Consider the following 15,434-nt stretch of genomic DNA (forward strand, 5'->3'; position numbering starts at 1 on the left):
TGCTGCATATTCCGCTAATTTTCCCTTAAGCAAAATATTTTGGCATTTAATGGTTTGTAAGCTTTAGATTGCTAAACATTTACATTGGCATTTAATAATGACCTGAAAATATATTCACTTCCTACTCACCTCCCCATCTGTGCACTTACATTGCCTCCCACAAGTTAAAACTTGGCTTCGACCATTGAATGTACCACACTTCTCAAAAAAGTAACACTCCTTTCTGTTATTGTCTACTCAAAACCCAAGTAAAAGACACCGTCTCTGTCAAGGTAACCACACTCTCTCTTTCTCAGCTCTACCCTCCTCCTCTTTCCTAATGCAGACTCTGCACACCACCCGCACCTCCACAACCCCCACTGGAAATGTAACAAGCTTGGACAGAATCTTTTCTGAGGCTACTGAGGACAGAATGAGGCTCCAGCTCGCTGTCACGGTGCAAGGGTAAGGGAGAATGTGTTTGGCAATAAAAGAATCAAAGTCAAAATGAAAAGATGTTTGGGTGCCATGTAGAGACATAGAGAGAGAGACATGTTGTGAGGTAAATACAGAAGTGAAGCTTTATCAGAGCTATGTAGACAAGCTAGAAACCAACAGAAAACAGAAATATAATCAAAATTAACAGCCAAACGCTGCAGGAGGAAATTCCAAGTCTTTTCTTCCATACTGTTGGATAATAGAATGGGAAACCTTTTACCCCAGATGGTTATTTAGTGACTGTTTAGTCCTAGGTATTTTAATCGACCGGTTCAGCGCTGTGCCTTGAATCCTTCAGATGCTCCTAACCAGTAGTTCTGGGAGTTTGAACCTCGAAGGGGGTTGGGCCCTGTCGATGTAGTGGGCACTGTGAGCCAACGTCCTGAGAGACAGTGACACGCGCCATTCCCGTAGTGCCACTGGGCCACAGGTATGTCAGATCATCAGAAGGGGGTTCCCTGAAAGCCCATTCCAATCTTGGCAAAGGATGGATAACTGTCTCTTTGATGTGGAGTCCCAAGTCAAGATGGAAGCTCCTGAAGCCAGTGACACTGCTGTGAAGGTCTGGCTGAAATCTCTGTGGAAGTGACGACAGGTCCTCCTAAGGAATGCTCCTGAGAGGACACCATTCAGATTTGAAGCAGGTTCTTTATACACTGTGCTGGAAGTTCTCAAAAGGAACTCCGAGACCCATTTGGTCATGGCCAAACTCAAGCCCAAGTGAAAAGCTTGCGCTAGGACTAAGTAGTGAGAAAGGGAGCCCGAGTCAAGATCAGCAAGGCAGAGGCAACAAGCGAAATGTGTGAGTGTAGGGGGAGAGCGCTGAAGAGAACAAGAGTGGGAAGTATGTCAACAGAAAGAAAAGGGAGCTGGACCTGGACCTGGCTGACATGGGAGCAGCCATTGCCTCAAATGGAAGGGCAATTGATTAATGGTTAATTTTCCCTTGGTCAGGTTGACCTCCTGGCCCCGGCTCAATCCCCCTAATAGAGGGAACTTTCCAAAAACCCCTAGCCACTGTTTTTGACATTCTGCAGGCCCTATGCTTCATAGGCTCCCGGATTATGAGAGGCTGGCGGAGGCGAGATGAGGTGCAGGGAGGTAAGATGTGTCGAGCCGAGATAGCTTGGGCGTTTTAGTGTTGGCCAGACTTAATAGAGGAGTCAGTCCTTCCCAGCTCGTCACTTCAGATTCTTTATTTGGGGTGACCCGTGGTTGACCCAAAGCTTCAAGTTGGAGCCTTGATGGCAGGGTAAATTAGAACAAGGAATAAATGACATCCTCACAGTGGAAACCGTCTTCCTGGGAGAAACAGAACGAGAGAGAGAAAAGGACAAAGAGCATGAGGGAGAGAGGAGAATTGAAAAGCACAGGGACCCAAAGAAAGAGAGAGACTGGAGGTCGAACAGGTACAGAAAGCTGTGGGCAACATACAGAGGAATGGGACTTAATTTTTGAGGTTTCTAATCGCACCATCTAAGAGAGTAGGGTTCAGTAGCCTCCTTGCCTCAATGTGGAGGCACCCACTGTTTTAGGCTTGAAAAAGAAAAATAGGCTTCAGCTGCCACGCCATGATGGTGAAAGGGCAAGTCCCAAAGGTTGTCAATGCTGTGGTCATGTGGGTTTGTCAACAGTGGGTGAGGGGAGAGGGGTTTAACACGATGCTGGAACACTGCTACCCCCCCCCCCCCCACCCCGAGCTACCACTGAGAGACTGCTTCATGTGTCAGTTAGGCTTCGGCCTAGGATAACCCGCTAGCACTGGTCTTCACAAACCCTGAGCTCCCCTAACAGGTGCCTGCAAACCAATGCAGTGGGAAACTGTGAAATCGATCTTCTCTGGTTCTACTCCCTCCACCCAACCCTTTGAGAATTCCCTGGTTCCTAGAAGCACGAAAAATCATCTTATACAACATTTTGCCCGGAAGCCATGCGGGGGATCAATTATATTATGCAGTGCTATATCTGCGTGAGCCAGTGTAATGATACAGTCATTAGAAATCAGCACTTCCCTCTTGGTAATGTTGGCTGTGTCACAGGAGATCAGCTAATCAATGCAAACATGTAAATTAGGTTCATTAAAAATCCGTAAGCAGATTCTGATGCCAGACTGAAAAAAGTAAGACTTAATGACCTGGATATTTGCAGGAAAGGAGGGAAAGGAGGAGAGAGCACAGTTACATTGGAAGTGGTAGGGAGAAGATTTCTGGAAACCCAAGGAATGCCCAGGTCCTTCCAACAGGACCTCATACGTGTTGTCTGACTGACTGACAGTCTGGCAGAATGGGCAATGAGGGTTTCAGGCCCTGAGTTTTGGTCACACCAGCAAACTAGAGGCTGGTAACTCTTCATTTTTGGGAGGTCGTGGTCCTAATGGTATCAATTCTAATGATCAAAACATCCAACAACTGAAAAGCTCTTCCCACTCTCCCATAAAGCAGGCACTGTTGTTCTGGGAAACACTACACACATACTCAGGCAGTGAAATTTACAATTCACTGAGCCACCCCCAACAGCAATATGCGCACACAGGAGGAAGGGTCAAGAGTAAAGGCCCAAGCCTGGGTATAGAGTGGAGGAACAAACACTGAAGTTGCTGAAAGAGCTCAGCAGGTCTGGCAGCATCTGTAAAGAAAAAAAATCAGAGTTAACGATTTGGGCCTGGTGATCTTTCCTCATAAGGATGTAGAGTGGAGGAACTAGTTTGCAATTGAGCAGGCCTGAGCAAGAGGGATCAGATCCTTTCTGGATGGTGGTGATGATGACGATTATTTCAGCTCATTGCGTTGTACAAGCGCTCCCGGTTCAAAAAGGGGGCTACTACTTAACATCCTCCCCCAGTGGCCAGTCTATCAAGTACAGTTGAGGAAATCCACTTGTTGGTCTAACTAGAACAGTCTATCATTGACAAGGTACAGATTACAGTATGTCAGCAACTAGTACATTGATCTGATGCACGCTGTTACAGAGACTTTGAAGACGATCAGACATTGGACCTCAATCCTTTGAGACCCTAAGTTGTTCCACTCTCAATTCCACATGATGTCATCATAGTAGGCGGTGCTTATGGCTATGCTCAGCTTTAACCCTTTCAGACCTATGTACAACAGCTCGAATCCTGCTACTGTTTTGTGAGGAGCTCTGTGCTTTTGTTTTTGACTTGATAGCTACAATCTCGGAAGATTTCCCCCAAGCTAGATTCGTGTTTCCAGGTAATCTTGTGTTTCATACTGTACACAGATACAGTGATGATACACGAAAGGAAAACTTGCATTTACATCGTGCTGTTCTTGGCCACTAGACGTATCAAAGTATTTTACTGCTGATTAAGTGTTTTTGGAATTGGAATTGTGACAATCAATTTGCATACAGCAAATCCGCCAAAAACTGGATCTTCTGTTTTTGTGGTGTCGAACACGGTATAATGATGGGGCAGGTAACCAGAGTTAACCGGCCTGCTCTTCTTTGAAACAGTTTCTGGGGATCTTACACCTGGGCAAGCGGATAGGGCCCTTGGTTTAATGTCCTATCTATGTAGCACTCCGTCAACACTGCACCCTAGTGTCAGCATTGATTCTTGTGCTCAACTTCTGTGGTGGGCCTTGAACCCAGAACTTTGGTAAGAGTGGTACTGACTGACCTGATGTACATGAACACAAAAAGCAGAGGATGATTTTGATCCAATGGCCTCTACATTTTGACCCAGCACATCTTCACTGTGCCACTCCTCTTACAGAAAAGTTTCAAAGGAAGGGGAATTTCAACAAGACAAACTGCGAACCAGCAACACAGGGAGTGATGCCATCGGCTGCTTACATTGGGTCTTACCTGGGTCATATTCAGGGGATAGGCTGACATAGAAGGAGGGTATAGCAAGGGCAAACTGGTGGTCAGACAGTAACTGGAAAGAGTTAGGCTACACATCTTAAAATCTTCACTGAGAAGGCGAACTCCTTTGGGGCAACGTGCGATGCTATATCTATATGACAGAGTGGCAAGGGGAAAAGCTCCAGTTTATCATACTGGGATAACACAGTGTGAAGCTGGATGAAGAAGGGTCTTGACCCGAAGTGTCAACTTTGCTGCTGCCGGGCCTGCTGTGTTCACCCAGCCTCACACCGTGTTATCTCGGATTCTCCACCCACTAAGTCTGTAACAAGTTTATCGTACTGATGCTGTTTCTGGCTAAAACCCCATTGCCAGTGTAAAGTGCTCTGTGCCTCGCCCATGTGTTAGCCCTTGTGGGAAAATGATTCTCGTCGAGGTAAATATCTCGAAGTTTATTAACTCTTTATTAACTCTAACTATTAACACTTATCAGTGCTTGATTGTGCTCAGACTTGCACAATCTCAGTTCTGTGATGACTGAAGACATAGAACAGAGGTACAGTAACAACATGTAACTGATTCCAGTTACAACTACACTAAGGCAGGTGCCTTTGTGATGGAAAGTCACATATTGCAGTGCCTTTTATAGCAGGAATACTGGGACAGGAAAGAGCTGTGCCGTTGGGGAGATAAATGTTGGCCAGGGAGAGCACACTGACCCTTCTTTAAAATAGTGCAGTGGCATCTTTTATATTCACCCAGAAGGGCAGATGGGAGCTCAGTGTAATGTCTCACAAGAACAAGTCCTTTGGCAGAGTAGCACTCCCTCACGACTGCAGTGCAGCAGCATCAGTCTGAACAGACAGCAAGAAATCCCTTGAGTTCAGTATTGACAGACAAAAGGAGAGAAACGTAGCAAGAAAGGGATCTTGAGAGAAGGACGGACTTGCATTGATTTAGGACCTTCAATGACTTTGTGACATTCCCAGTATGTGCCGAGCAGATGAAGAATTTTTCAAGTGTGGTGCTGTAAATGTGGAACTGCACTTCATTCTCTGTGTTTCCCTGGTGTAGGGACTGGGCCTCAGTCGCGTCTCAGTAGAATTGTCGGCGGGTTGTCTGTTGTTTAAGCACTGAGGCCATTAAGGTATTTGGTTGAAACTAGGCTGCCTCAGAAGTCAACAACTGTCCAAAAAAAATCACTGTGATATTTGCCAATTCACCTCTAACCTACAATGGCCGAACACCCCGACAAACAGCATCTCAGGGAAATCTCTTATCTGATCACAGGGTTTGGGCGAAAAAAGAGAAGCAGTCCCAGTTCCAGAGACAAAAATCCCTTTTTGAAATGCAATTGTTGAGAGCATCATTTCAGCAGGTTTGGACAGAATTCTCTACAAAACAAGGCAGTGTTCCAGAAACAACGCAGTCTGGATGCTGGAAATCCAACAAAAGGTGCTGGGGATACTCATCAGTTCAGCTGTGGAAAATAAAACCTAACTAATGGGGTCAGTATGGGTTAGCTAGCAGCCACATTGGCTTCAAATCAAGTTTGACACCTCTGGGTTTAAGGGATGGGTAACTAATTGGCTCTCATGATGTAGATCAGTCAGTAAGATATTTTAAGAAGACCGCAGAACTTCACTGTAACCTACTATTTAGTTTGACCACCTGCAGGCTGTCTAGGGAAACCTAACACTGAAGGTAGGGTCCATAAAGCTGGATCAGTTGGGCTCGAACCTTAACAGCGCTGTCTATGGGCCAGTAAAGTCGAGATGTCTCGTCTAAATCCTACTCTATACAGCACTCCAAGATTCCCAAAATCCAACTTGCGGGGTGCAGGCCCGAAACATCAGCTTTTGTGCACCTGAGATGCTGCTTGGCCTGCTGTGTTCATCCAGCCTCACACTTTGTTATCTTACTTACAATATGTAGTCATAAGATCACCTCCAACATCCCTACAAAGCCTGACTCCTCTCACAATGACCAAGACATTAATGATCCCTAGCTCACCGCTGACTCCATCATGATTTTCAATTCATCCTGTAGATCTTACCACCCCCTCTCGCCAATGTCTGACTTAACTCAGGACAAATACACCCCCTCCCATCATGTCAGAGCACTCCACAATGTCTCGCATTCCCATGATGTCAGGATCTCCCATCTTGTCCATCTGTCCAGAAATATCTGAATTTCCCCATGACGTCTGTCTCCTCTCGCAAAGTCTGTCCACAAGGCACAAGTCAGGAGTACGTTGGAATGCTGCCCACTTGCCTGGATGGTGTAGCCCCAACAACACTCAAGAAGCTTGACACCATCCAGGACAAAGCAGCCACTTGACTGGCACCACAACCACATACATTCAACTTCCTCCATCAGCAAAGCACAGTAACAGCACCACCCACAAGATGCAATGCAGAAGTTCACCAAAGATCCTCATACAGCACCTTCCAAATCCATGACCACTTTCATTTAGAAGGACAAGGGCAGCAGATGTATGGGAACACCACCACCTCCAAGTTTCCCTCCAATCCTCTCCCAATCCTGATTCAGAAATCTATCGCTTTTCTTTTACTGTCACTGTGTCAAAATCCTGGAATTCCTCCCCTAAGGACATTGTGGGTCAACTGCTATGGTTCAAAATGGCAGCCCACCACCACCTTCTCAAGGGCAACTAGGAATGGGAAATAAATGTCGGTCGAGTCAGCAATGGCCAGTCCATGACTGAGAAGAAAAACATGTCGATCCCAGCAGGTGTGAGCTACCTTCCTTCGGGCGGTCATTGAGTTAGAGGAACTGCCTAGAAAATGCTGAGAAGTGCCAAGTTGAGCAATGACCACAATGTCAATTAACTTTATTGCTTGAGTTGCCCAACAGTGCCGATTATCAGATGTGCTTGCTCTGGTAGTTTCACTTAATATCATTATGAACCCAATTTTATCAAGGATGAAGCTAGTGTCAGGAAGGAGCACAGAACAGCAATAACAAACTTACCGACATGCAGAATATACTGCAGTACTTGTAACATCTGTGGAGACAGAATCAAATTTAGCTCAGTGTGACTTTTGTTCAATGCCTTGCCCTGCTGCCTTTCCCATTTGAATGCTTTTGCCAATCTTGACTCTGAACAAGATATATTGCATCTACTGGCTCCCCTTAATCCACCCTATTAATGATATCCTCAAAAATTCTAATAAAACTATCAACAATGATTTCACAAAACCATGGTGACTTATTTGTAATCATGTTATTCTTCTCTAAGTGCATTGCTAAGTCTCTTGCAACAATAAATATCATCACTATCTGATGAATGACATCAGTTTAATTGTCCACAAATGGGAGAAACAAGGACAGACTAGGATCTGAGGACACAGACTCAGAGTGAAGGGACAACCCTTTAGAACTGAGATGAGAGGATTTTCTTTATCCAGAGGATTAATCTATGGAATTTCTTGCCACAGGGGGTTGTAGAGGTCAAGTCAATGCATGTATTTAAGACAGAGATGGATAGGTTCTTGATTGGTAAGGAGATCGAGGGTTACAGGGAGAAGATGGGAGAATAGGATTTCTGATACATATCAGCCATGATTGAGTGGTGGAGCAGACTTGATGGAATGACTGGTTTAAATATGCTCCAGTATCTCATGGCCTTATGGCCTATACAGACAAAGAGTCATACAGCACAGAAACAGGCCCCATGGCCCAATTCGTCCATGCCAACCTGGTTTCCTAACCTGAACTCGTCCGATTTGCCTGCGTTTGGCCCACACCCTCTAAACCTTTCCTATCCATGTACCTGCCCATATGGCTTTTAAATGTTGTAATTGCACTCACCTCCAACACTTTATCTGGCAGCTCCAAATATAGGCTCCTCCCTCTGTGTAAAATAGTTGCCTCTCTGGTCCCACTTAGATCTTACTCCTCTCACATTAAACTAATACACTCTGAGTTTGGACTCCCCTACCCTGGGGAAAAGGCTATTCACCTTATCTAAAACTCTCAAGATTTTATAGACATCTAAAAGATCACCCATCAGCCTCCTACACTCCAGAGAAAAGAAGTCCTAGCCTATTCAGGCTCTCCTTTTAACTCAAACCCGCTAGACTTAGTAACATGATTGTAATTATATTTTTCTGCATACTTTCCACTTTAATAACATCCTTTCCATAGCAGGGCGACCAAAATTGTATGCTCTACACCTAACATAACCTTATCAATGTCTTATACAGCCCATAATGTCCCAACTCCTGTAGTCAATGTTCTGACCAATGAAGGCAAACGTGCTAAATATCCTGTTCACCACCCTGTCTACCTGTGACACCACTTTCAAGGAACTATATACTTGCACGCCTCAGTCTCTATGTTCAACAAAACACCACAGGGCCTTTCCATGCCTGGTATGTCTTACCAAAATGCAATGCCTCACATTTATCAAATTAAACTCCCCTGCCATTTTTTAGCAGACTGGCCCAGTTGATGAAGGTCCCGTTGTACTCTTAGGATAACCTCCTTTACTTCCCAGTGGAACACCAATGTCTGTGTCATCCACAATTTAGTAACCATGTCTCCTGCATTCTCATCAAAATCATTTGTATAAATGATGAACAGTTGTGGAGACAGCACCCATCCTTGTGGCACACCACTCCTCACAGGCCTCCAGTTTGAACCACAGCCCTCTAACTATCACCTACTACCACCCTCTGTCTCCTAGTGTCAAGCCCACTTTGTATTCAGTTGGGAGACCTCCCTGGATACCATGTGATCCAGCCTTACTAATCACTCTACCATGCAAACCCTTGTTGAAGGCCTTGCTTAAGTCCAGGTAGACAAAGTCTACCATTCTGATTTCATTTACACTCTTTGTCATCTTCTCAAAAAGCTCAGTCAAAATTGCAAGACACAGTTTCCCACCCTGACTATCCCTAACCACTCCTTGTCTTTCCTGATGCATGTAGATCCTGTCTCTCAGAATCCCCTCCAACAACATACCCACCAGTGACATCAGGCTCAGCGGTCTCTAGTTCCCTGGCTTTTCCTTACCACCTTTCATAAATAATGGTACAACATTGGCCACCCTCCAGTCTTCCTGGCACCTCCCCTGTAGCTGTTGATAATGCAAGTACCTCTGCCAGGGACCTGTGATCTCTTCCGCAACTTCCCACAGTTTCCTGGGATGCACTTGATCGGGTTCTGGTGATTTATCTACCTTTTATGTATTTTAAGACCGCCATAGTTCCTGTTCTTTTTGTCCCTGCATTTGGCAACTTCCAGCCTGCTGGAAACATTTCAGAATTTAGGAAATTTTGAACAATTACTCATAACCTATATAATGGCCCATGAAGTCTTGGGAATTTGATAGATTGCAGTCCCTGGAGTTTCTCTATTATGTTTCCACTGCTGATATTAGTTAACTAACTGCATTATTTATGTCAGGCCTTCTCAAAGTTGGCATTGTGATTCCAAGTGAGATTGTGAGCCAATATTTGGGGTAGTGAGATCAAGGCAGCAATTGCTTGCTGTACTATTTTGACCAGGTGAGCAACTGCAAAACATCTTTGGATACTGAGTTTTCGTCCAAACATGATCCATGGCAAATATGACATGGCCATAAGATCCGGCTTCCATGCAATGTAAATAATAAACTTCCCACGCTTTCAGAAAAGCACCGACACCCCCTTCCCTTTCCCACACCCAGCTCCTCTCACAGCACCCCCTGTCTCTGAAGGGGACATGACAATTTTCCCACCTTAAAATGAGTGGGGAAGAATTTTAGACTCTCCCGACCTTATTTACCCTCAGTTTCTTGTATCTAACTTGTGTCTTCCACTGTGAAGACTGACACAAAATGGTTGTGCAACAGCACTGCCAGCGTTTCCTCCTCATTCCTAGGATCATTTCTCCTGTCTCTGCTCCTCAGGCTTCCTTTAACTGTTCTCTCCTGTTCGACACACTTGTGAGAGCTCTAAATACCTGCTTTTACATTTCAAACTAAATACGTCAGAGAAGATCAGTGCATTGTATTTCAAAATGATTTTAAGACTGCATCAAACGAAAACCACTACCTCAGGAGGCTGTGGAGCCTGAGTCACCGAGTACTTTCAAGAAAGAGCTTAATACATTTTTAAATATTAAACGCCAAAAGAGTATGAAGAGAACATGGGAATGTGAAGTGGAGATAGTGGATCATATTGAAGGGGGGGAGCAGGCTCAAAAGGCTGAATGGCCTAATGCTCTCCTCGTTTGTGAGTTTTCATGTGTAGACCCAGCGTATTCCCTCAACAGGTAAGAATGCTACTAGTCAAAAGTGACAGAAAATGAATGTACAAATATTCCAAAAATAACCCAGATGCTAGCCAGTGAGAAAGATACAAAGAACAAAAAACTCTGACAGAGAAGGGAGTATGGGAAGAAACTTGAAAGGCATATCAAAGTCAACACAAAAAGTGCGAACAATCATGTTCCGACAAAGACAGTGAGCAGGAGCAATGTGAATGAAAATTAGAACAGTATCAGGCAGGCCATGGACCAGTATTTCCAGTAAAGTAGCCAATGTGTCAGACATTCCCAAGGGAACTAGCTTGAAATAAATGTGCCCAAAGATACTGCAAACAATGCAACGGTCATGGCTGACACAAAGGAGCACCACATCCCCGATGGTTTCCATCTGGGGGCTGAAAAGGAATGGAACTGAATTCGCTTCATTGTCACGTGCTCAATGAGTGCAATGAAAAGTTTATAAGTCTCCACCTGCAGCACCATCTCAAGAGCAGAGGTACCTAGGTATAAATTCGTCAGTTACAAGATCTTAGAAAATAGAGAAATAAAATATCCAGCATTGCAGAAATAAAAGTTCAGAATAATGGTTTTCCAACCCAGTCTATGCTAACACCTAGCCTCCAGTCCGCACCTCACCAAGCTTCTCTTCAAGGTTCATGAAGCTGGGAGCTCACACTGGAATCACCTCGAGACCAGGAGAGCACACTGAAGCCATGCCAGGCTGCGAGACTACCACGTACCACCAGGCCAGGCAGAGAGAATGCCATGCACTGCCTGGAGGTTGCTACACCAATCCATTACATCAGTCCAAGAGGACCCCATCATTGTGTCTGCATTCAGGCTGGGAGTTGAGTGGAGGCTGGGATAGAAGGAGGAAAAAAGAACCCAAAGAAATAAAATAGAAAAGGAGAAGTACTGGTGGAGCTCTGGCTGAAGCATCTACTCTGCCGGCATCTTGGACAGGCCTAATCATAATGCTCCAGGAAATCCCTCAGTTTGAGAACTGCTGTTTTAGATTAGAAAATTATCTATGTCATTCTACTAAGAAAACTGACGGGGGAAAACGTGGGGATTATAGACCACAAAAGCTGACATTTCAGGCCTAGACCCTTCATCAGAAAAATCATCTTTTTCTGATGAAGGGTCTAGGCCCAAAACGTCAGCTTCTGTGCTCCTGAGATGCTGCTTGGCCTGCTGTGCTCATCCAGCTCCACACTTTGTTATCTTGGATTCCCCAGCATCTGCAGTTCCCATTATCTCTGGGATTATAGACCAGTTGGCCTAACCTCAGTTGCTGGGAAGTCGAGGGAAACATTCAGTTGATATGAGAGAGCCAATCTGGATTTGTGAAAGAAGGTAGATCATAAAGCAATTGGACATGATGGAATAGTTGGGACAGTTTAAGTAATAGACAGGGGGATGTCCAGGGATGTTAGTTATTACCAAGAGCGTGTTAGCTGAAATCGAAGGCAATGGGCTTGGAGTTGAATTAACCTGATAAGGAAATTGGCTGAGCAAGAGAATAGAGATTGAGGTAGAAATCATGAAGAAGTGCAGAAAACCTCCAGAAAGACTGAAGGAATACTGGCCTTTCTGCCCAGAGGACTAGAATACAGGAACACAAAAGTCCTTCTTCAGCCACAAGCAGGCCTGGATAAAGCCAGTCTGGAGTGCTGTGAGCTGATGCGACCATAGGGAGAATTGAACGGACCTGGAGTAATACATGAGGCATTGACCCAAATGATACTTGGTCTATAAGGGTTAAACTGCAGATTGAAGTTACATCAACAAGTGGTAATGTTGGAATTTAGAAGGTCGACGCTCTCATCACATTAAGGGGGAACAGACAGAGCAGGTGGGAAGAAACAATTTTTACCACTTGAAGACTCCAAAAATGGGCTCTGTCTAAACAGTACAGGCAGAATTTCGGAAGCAAAGTGAAGAAGCAGTTGTAAATATAAAGGATGTTACAAATAGAGAACCCCCTCCTGAAAGCAACAAATGATCATTTCAAATATGAGATGGAGCCATCAAAAAATCTAAAAATCCCAGTATTGTTAGTATCATGACTCCCTGAGCATTGTAACGTTGTGCCAAATTTCTGTCCTTTTCCATTAGCCCTGTACATCATTTTTATTTAAGTAACCATCCAATGTCCTCTTAAATGCCTTAGTTGAAACTACCTACTCTGCCCAGAACCCTCATTATTTTTAAAGCTTCTGTCAATCTTCCCTCAACCTTCTCTCTCAGGAAAACAGCAAGTGTGTTGGCAAGTGCTAGTGGCATTTACGTTAAGAACAATTGGGACAACAGCAATTTATATTTATACAGTGCCTTTAACAAAGTAAAACATCCCAAGGCTTTTCACAGGGGTGTTACCAAGCAACATTCAACACTGAAGCTCACCAGGCAATGTTACAGGTGGGTTTTTCGCACTTTAAGAAGGAAAGAGAAGATGAATGTCCCTTATGGTTGAGAGAGGGCCTTTCAGAGCTTAAGACTTTGACAGCTGGGAGTATGGCTGCTATTGCTGGACTAATTGAAGCCGGGAATGTTGTAGATTTCAGAATTAGAAGATTACTGAGACCTTGGTGAGTAGTAGGGTCAATGGTGATTGCAGAGAGATGGAGGGGGAGAGACAGTGAAGAGACTGGGGAAACAAGAATTTTAAAAGTGAGTCATTGTTTAAGAGGAACTCAAAGTGTTATTATTTCTGAGTGGATTGTTTGACAAGGTCATTAAGTTTATAGCATAAGACAGCATGAGACTATGTCCTTTAGGATTAATTGTTTATATAATGATAAAGAAATGCCTTTTCATTTATTTTGAAGCAGCAGTTGAAGTATGGTTTGCAGATGCGCTGGAGGATGGGGTTGTGTACAAATCTAGCCAGCTGATTGGTCTGTGGACTAGTGACCAGTTATTGATGCAAAGGCATTTCACCTACCAACAATGTGATTGGTTCTCAGGAAGTTGAATAGCTGAGAACTTGCCGCTCCCCTAGCCAAGCTGTTCCAGTACATTTACAACACTGCCATCTACTCAACAATGTGGAAAATTGCCCAAGTATGTCCTGTACATAAAAAGCAGGACAAATCCAACCCGGCCAATTACCACTCCGTTCATCTCCTCTTGACCATCAGTAAAATGATGGAAGGCATCATCAACAGTGCTATCAAACAGAACCTTCTCAGCAATAATCTGCTCAGTGACGCCCAGTTTGGGTTCCGCCAGGGCCACACAGCTCCTAGTCTCATTACAGCTTTGGCTCAAACATGGACAAAACAGCTGAATTCCAAAGGTGAGGTGAGAGGGATAGCCCTTGACATCAAGGCTACATTCAACTAAGTGTGGCATCAAGGAGCCGTGGCAAAACTGGTATCAAGGGGAAAACTCTCCACTGGATGGAATCATACCTGACGCATAGGAGCAAAACAAAGCTGCTGGAAAAGCTCAGCAGGTCTGGCAGTATCTGTAGAGGAGAAAACAGTGTTAATATTACGGGTCCGGTGATCCTTCCTCAGAATTAGTTCTAAGGAAGGCTCACTGGACCTGAAACGTAAACTGCGTCCGCAGTTCTTTTGGCTTTTACTGACACATAGGAAGATGTTCGTGTTTGCAGAAGGTCAGTCATCTCAGCTCCAGGACATCTCTGCAGGAGTTCCTCAGGGTAGTGTCCTCAGTCCAACCATCTTCAGCTGCTTGATCATTGACCTTCCCTCCATCATAAGGTCAGAAGTGGGGATGTTTGCCAATGATTGCACAATATTCAGCACCATTTGTGACTCCTCAGATACTGAAGCAGTCCATGTTCAAACGCAACAAGATCGGGACAATATCTAGGCTTGGGTTGACAAGTAGCAAGTGACATTCACCCCACATAAATGCCAGGCTATGACCATCACTACTAAGGGACAATCTGACCACCGCCCCTTGACATTCAAAGGTGTTACCATCACTGAATCCCCCACTATCAACATTTTGGGGGTTAGCATTGACCAGAAACTCAATTGGACTCACCACATTAATAGAATGGCTACAAGAGCAGGCCAGAAGCTGGGAATACTGCGGAGTGTAACTCACCTCCTGACTCCCCAAAGCCTGTCCAGCATCTACAGGGTGCAAGTCAGGAGTGTGATGGAATACTCCCCACTTGCCTGGATGGGGGCAGCCCCAACAACACACAAGAAGCTCGACACCATCCAGGACAAAGCAGCCGCTTGATTGGCAGCACATCCACAAGCATCCACTCCCTCCACCACCGACGAGCAGCAGTGTGTACTGTCTACACTGCACTGCAGACACTCACCAAGGATCCTCAGACAGCACCTTCCAAACCCATGTCCGCCTCCATTTAGAAGAACAAAGGTAGTAGATGCATAGGAACACCAGCACTTTCAAGTTCCCCTCCAAGCCGGTCACCAGTTTAACTTGTAAATATATCAGTGTTCCTTTGCTATCGCGGGGTCAAAATCCTGGAATTCCCCCTCTAATGGCATAGTGGGTCAACCTACTGCTGGTGGACTGCAGCCAGGGGTTCAAGAAGGCAGCCCACCTTCTCAAGGGCAACTAGGGACGGTCGAGAAATGCTGGCCCAGTCATTAATGCCAGTTCCCATGTATCTGTTGCCTCCGCCCTTCTGGATATAAGTGGTCATGTCTTTGGAAGGTGCTGGCTGAGGAGATTTGGCAAATTGCTGCGTTCTATTTCGTAAATTGTACGCACTGCTGCTACTGATCGCTGGTAGTGGAGTGACAGTCAACCACTGTCAACAGTCAACAGCATCCCTACTGTGTGCAAAGAGGCCATTTGGCCCAACAAGTCTGCACCAACCCTCCAAAGAACATCTCACC

This window comes from Stegostoma tigrinum, chromosome 12 (genome assembly GCF_030684315.1).
Source record: "Stegostoma tigrinum isolate sSteTig4 chromosome 12, sSteTig4.hap1, whole genome shotgun sequence".
Lineage (NCBI taxonomy): Eukaryota > Metazoa > Chordata > Chondrichthyes > Orectolobiformes > Stegostomatidae > Stegostoma > Stegostoma tigrinum.